General features: G+C 47.4%; 1 protein-coding gene across 4 annotated transcripts in view; it reads right to left on the reverse strand.

Moving 5' to 3' along the window:
- The window catches only part of Dnajc6 (DnaJ heat shock protein family (Hsp40) member C6), a 135,775-nt gene extending 130,624 nt beyond the window's left edge, over nt 1-5,151 (reverse strand). For 3 of the 4 annotated variants that reach the window (XM_042684296.1, XM_042684303.1, XM_042684279.1), the window contains exon 1: nt 1,542-1,624. The gene's annotated coding sequence lies outside the window, so the exon portion shown is untranslated. Of the gene's footprint in view, nt 1-1,541; nt 1,625-5,092 lie in introns of those variants that run through there. The other variant, XM_042684288.1, reaches the window with a different exon arrangement.
- Between the last annotated feature and the right edge of the window lie 849 nt (nt 5,152-6,000).

Below are 6,000 nucleotides of genomic sequence, written 5' to 3' on the forward strand. Positions count from 1 at the left end.
TTTATTCCTCAAGCAATAGACCCTGGCCCTGATGCAACCTAGCTTTGGCCCTGATTCAGATCAGCCATTTTAGAAATAAAGACCTGTCATCCTCTCAGAGGAAGGATCCTAGAAAGACAAACAGAAGGAAAGACAAGACAGACACATGGAGGTATCTGCAAAGTACAAACCCTGCACTTTAGAATGATGAAGTGAATGTGTCAATGAAATCTATAATAGCAAACGAATAGTGACAAGTACAAATACCCTACAGGTGAAGTACTAAAGGAAAGTTTACAGGTGGCAGGACTACCAGAAAGGCTTCAGGGGAGAGCTGGCATTTGTACTACTTTCAGCAAATGGGTAGGAAATGAACAGGCTGAGAAATGAGGGCAAGCCATTGCTGTCAGACAGTGTCATATCCTCCATTAGCAGCTACCTATGTGACTTAGATACCATCTGGCCTGAGCAGGTCATGATCCACACCCAGGACCTCTCACTTTCCCCTTGCTCAGCTTAGGGGAACCATTCCACATGTTTTCCCCTTGAGCAGGAAGCATTCCCCAGCTGTATGTTGGAGGGGCTCAGGTAGTTCTTCCTCTTCCTCCACCTCTTCTTCTTCCTCCTCCTCCTCCTCCTTCTTCCCTTCTTTCTCTTTCTTCTCCTCCCTGTCTTGATTTTTATTTATTTTTCTTTAGGCACAAAGAAAAATTGCTTTCTATTTTAGTAGCTTTTTTCTTTCTCGGTTTCTACATGCAATTAAACAGGTTACCTAAGTTAAAATTAAGTCTTGCTAATTAATATTGCCTTAGAGAGGCCTTCAGAACTTTTCCTCTCCCAGTATTCCTCTAAAGAGAGATGGGTCTCTTTTGGGACTATAATGCCTCCCTCTCTAGGGGTCTTACTCACCTAGTCCTTTCAGGCCTTGGTAGCAAGAGGGGCTTCTTGCAAATTATGGAATGGATGGATGGATGGATGGATGGATGGATGGATGGATGGATGGATAGATGGATGGATGGATGGATGGAGTCTGCCACTGGGTGGATGTGAGTTCTTGTGAGGACAGGGTAGGTGAGGCGTGGGAGAGTTTCCGGTAGTTGGAGCTCAGAGGATGCCCTGGAGTCTCCACAAACAGGTTGCAAAGGGGGGGGGGGGGGAGGGGCCGGGGGTTGTGATTAATTCCACCCAAGGTGCTGCATTGCAGGCGCTGGCCTGGATGTGGGAGTACTACGCTAGGGCATGCGAACCCGAGGAAGCCTGTCACCTCGTCCCGGGGTCACCCTGGATTCGCCCTGGTGCAAAGCCAGACAGACAGATGGGCGGGGGAGGGGGGTGAAGTGGGGAGGGGGGGAGGGCGGCCTGTTCCGGGACAGCCCGGGCTCCTGGCCGAGGTGTCCCTGCCCGGGCTTGGGGATCGCCTAGGCGAGGGCTCTGCAGGCATCCAAGCGGCGCTGCCAGTCTTTGGGTCCAGGGGATTCCCCCACCCCCACCCTTCCACGAGGACACCGCCAGGCGCCCGGCCGCTGGGTAACAGGTCCCCGGCCGGCCGCGCCCACACTCACCCCGCGCCGCCCGGCGAGCTGAGCGCGTCCTCCACAGCCGCCGCGTGGCCTTCCAGGGCCGCAGCGAGGACAGCAGCCTCCGGCTCCTCTGGGCCCCTTTCTCGGAGGCGCCCATCCGTGCGCCCGCGCCCCGCCCTCGCCACCGCCCCCAGCCCGACGCCCGCTGCGCCCGCCGACGCCGACGCCGCGCGTCTGCCCGGCAGGTGCCCCGGGGTGGCCGCAGCGGGAGACGCGGCCACGGGGGGAGGAGCCTGCAGCCGGGGGCGTGGGGGTGAGGGGAGGCGGGAACCCGACCCCGGGGAGGCGGCCCAGCCCGGACCGGCCGGGCGCGGGCAGCCGGCGCCGAACAGGTGCGCGCTGGAGTCGCCAGCGCGGCGCTCAGACGCAGCCGGGCATCGCAAACGAGCGGCCAGGGCCGAGCACTGGTTTTATTGCCAGGTCATAAAGGAGAAAACCCAAGTCCCGAGAGGTTGAACAGTTTTCCCGGAGACCACACAGGGCCAAGGAGGACCCTCCCAAGTCCTGGGCTCATTTTTTTTTTTTTCTGCATTTCTTGCGGCTGCCCCCAATGAATCAACGTGTTAAAAAAAGTCAGTGAAAAATCTGACAGCGGTTTCCATTTTCCTTATACAACCGATTATGAATTGTCTCTGAAGTTAATTTAAACTAGTCTGCCTACGTTTCACACTTGTTAAACCTCCTGCATTCTCCCATTTTCCAGATGGAGAAACTGAAATCACAGAGCCTGGAGCTCCCCTCAACCCTCTCAATGATAATAATAGTAATAACAACAATAGTTAATACTTACAGGGTGACTTTTCGTGTGCTAGATTTTTATATACATCTTATGGATGGGTCCCAATGGTACTCACTAGTGAGCAACAATTTATGTCTGACCTTAATAGGTGCAGAAATTGAGAATCAGAGAGGGCAGATTATATACCTATAAATTCCAATACTCAGGAGGCTGAGACCTGAGGATCAAGATCCAAATCCAGCCCCTGCAGGAAAGTCCACCAAGACTCTTATCTTCAAAGACCAAAAAGCCAGAAATGGTGCTATGGCTCAAGTGGTAGAGCACCAATCTTGAGTGAAAAAGCTCAGGGACAGTACCAAGGCCCTGAGTTCAAACCTCAGTACTCACACACACACACACACACACACACACACAGAGAGAGAGAGAGAGAGAGAGAGAGAGAGAGAGAACTTAGTATAAGTTACACATTGGGTAGAATAATAAAATTACCAATTTTATGGGTCCAATTGAATATCAGAAAAGAGTTTCACCAAGTGACCAAAAGGAAAATTTCAAGTGGAGGCCAATGAAACATGAATGTTTTCAGGAGTGATACAGTGTGTGTGTGTGGCAGCAGAGAGAAACAGATATATTCTAGCCCAAAACAACCTCCATCTAATCATAATGCATAAACCCCAAATGAGGACATAGGCAAAGAAATGCAGCACCAATAAATTAGCAAATACAAATTTCAGCCACAATGGGATATCACAACACAGCTCTGAGAATGGTCACAATGGGAAACAGTGACAACACCAAACGCTGGCAAAAGGCTCAGAGGAGAAATTTCATGGATTATACATTGCTGACAGGCATGTAAACCAGCACTGACACTCTGGAAATGTTTAGCGGTCTCCTACAAAGCTAAGCCCACAAGCACCACGTGATCTACAAAGCTAGGCCCACAAGCACCACGTGATCTAGCAACTGCTCTCTGGGACACTTAATCCTCCAAACAAAAACCTATTCACACAAAAACCTATGTGCAGCTTTATTCGTAATAGCCCCAAATGGGAAACAACATCAATATTGTTTAGTGTGTCAATGGTTCTATTAGTCCAGTTTCTGTTGCTAACACACAATACCATACCCATAAGTTATTAAGAAAGGAGACTTGTTTTCGCTCAAGGTTATCCAAACACAAGGGGCTACATCTGGTGATGACTTTCTTGCCAGCAGAGTCTAGAGGTAGCACAGCCTTGCAGGGCAAGGGATAAGCGTACTCTGTGTATGTGAGTGTGTCCTGTGGTCTCTTACCAAGTCACTGGGATTCAATCACGGTGCTCTACTCTGATCACCTTGTGTATTCCTCATGAGCTCCCAATAGCCTGGCACCTACAATCCACATACCACATTCAGATTAAGATTCCACCCTGTCAAGGTGTCATGATGGTAGTTAAGCTCCACCATGAGTTTCAAAGCAGACAAACCATATTCAAACCCCAGTCATATGATTGTATACACTGAGCAATAAAAAAGCAATGTTATATATTGATATATGCAACCATTTAAATGAATCTCCAGAGAATTATGTTCACTGGGGGAAAAAAAGCTAACCTAAAACATAAAGAGCTGGAGGTCAGGCAAGTGCTCTACCACTGCAGCTTCCATCTCCAGAGTCTCTGAATTTTGCCCAGGCCAAACTTGAACCAAGATTCTCCTACCTATATCTCCTGCATAGCTGGGATTGCAGATGTGGGCCACCATGCCTGGCTTATTTGTTGGGCTTTTATCCTGCCTAGCCTCAAAGAGCAATCCTCCTGATTTCTACCTCTGAGTAGCTAAACAGCACCTTTTTTTTTTTTTTTTTTTTTGGTGCAGGGGAGTGGGGGATGTTTTGTTTCAAGGCTAGACTTGCACTCTTCATCTTCTTGCCTTTGCTTCTTAAGTGTTGGGAGTGCAAGCATGAACCACCATTCCCAGATCCCTGTATTGTTTCAACTCTTATACATGAATCTGCAATTATCTTGAAATAAAACACACTTTTAAGTTGCATATCTGCAGTTTCATATAATTCAATAAAACATTTGCAATGTGCTTGACTCCCTAGACTTGTGTTTTCATTGTCATATTTGATTTCTTCACGACTCTCAGGAGGCCAAGTATCATGTGCTAAGTATTAGGGTGGAGGGGTGGAGACCTCAGAGGTGTGGCGGCCCTCAATCCAAATTCTTTTCCTGCTTTAGAACATGGCCCTTCATGGTCTAGGTAAGGGACATTGTAAATGCAATTATGAGATATTCCTGTCTTATTCTTTTTGCAATTCAGAATAAAGGATATAAGTATCTTGAAAAATGTAAGAGAGAACTGAGGGATGATCTTCCTCTCTCTCTCTCTCTCTCTCTCTGAAATAGCTGAGTTTTCTTCTACAATAACCTTCATTCTTCATGGCATCCACACTGGAGAAATTGACCCGTAGAACAAACAATCTATTTAACAAAGCATCACAGGAACAGCAGTCACATGCTACCATCTCACAACCAAGGGATTCCTCTGCTCTTACCTCTGAGTTAGAACATTTGTTATCTGGTTCTGATTTTCCATACCATCCATGAAATATGTTTGTGCCCTTTCCCCTCCTGACTTCATATTTTAACCATACACTGCTCACATTAGTAAAGAGGATTTAACCTCAGAGCCTTAAAAGATCCCTTCCAGAGCCTGCCACCATACTTCCCTGTATGTCCTGGTTTCACTAACTGGTTCTGAAATCTTCAACATGTTCATAACCACAAGGGGCCCAGTTTGGACTTACCTTTCCTTCCACTGTCCTGACACATCCAGAGGATTAGATCAGCTCTTGGAGGAACCCCGTTGTTCACCCTTTAGATTTCACTGATCAGGGAAAGTTGAGAGGGATACTCTGACTTGCCCTTGCTGTCCAAACATCATGTGATTTCATGGCATTCCTCCAGTTCTGAGCTGGAATAAGGCCAGAAGGCCCTGGCTCCCACAGTTACAGTGTGCTTCAGGCAGATCCTGGGGGTGGGAGGCATGGGGGAGGGGAACCCATAGTCACTGGAGACCAAGCGAAAAGAATGCAGCCAGGGAGATGTTGCACTGAGTGGAAACATCCCAGTGCCCTGAGGCACATTTGTGAGCACGCACAACAGAATTTCTTCTCAAATGTCAAAAATGCAAACCCAGAACCTTCTGATTTGTACAGTGTACATCTGACTCATTGGGCAAAGAGAAAAAGAAAAGAAAAACCTTTGAATTGCATTCATGTCAACATGTTTACAAAGGTAAATTCAGAAATGTGAAAATGACAGTCTTCAAAGTCAATGAGATGTAAGATGTGTGTATATGTGTGTATGTGTGTATATGTGTATATCTATGTGTATGTACATGTGTGTGTGCATGTGTGTGTGTGCGCGCATGCATGTATGTAGCCAGGATAGGCAACCTCCATCCTGCCATATATGGCCCTTAAAATCATTTGACACATGACCAGATGGCAATGATGCTTCTCGTTGGAAGCCTGAAGCCATCAGCCAGTGTTGATGCTTTGGTATGGCCTTTGAAGGACGTTATAAATATCCAAATGGCCCTGGAGAGAAAAAGGTTCCCCAATCCTGTAAGAAAGAAATGCAAAGGTCTGGAATTTTGACAGAGGTCACATCCTTCAAACTTCATAATGTAATTACTCTATTAAATTCAAGG

The sequence above is a fragment of the Dipodomys spectabilis genome, unplaced genomic scaffold (assembly GCF_019054845.1).
Source record: "Dipodomys spectabilis isolate Male_0828 unplaced genomic scaffold, ASM1905484v1 ptg000002l, whole genome shotgun sequence".
In the NCBI taxonomy this organism is placed as follows: domain Eukaryota; kingdom Metazoa; phylum Chordata; class Mammalia; order Rodentia; family Heteromyidae; genus Dipodomys; species Dipodomys spectabilis.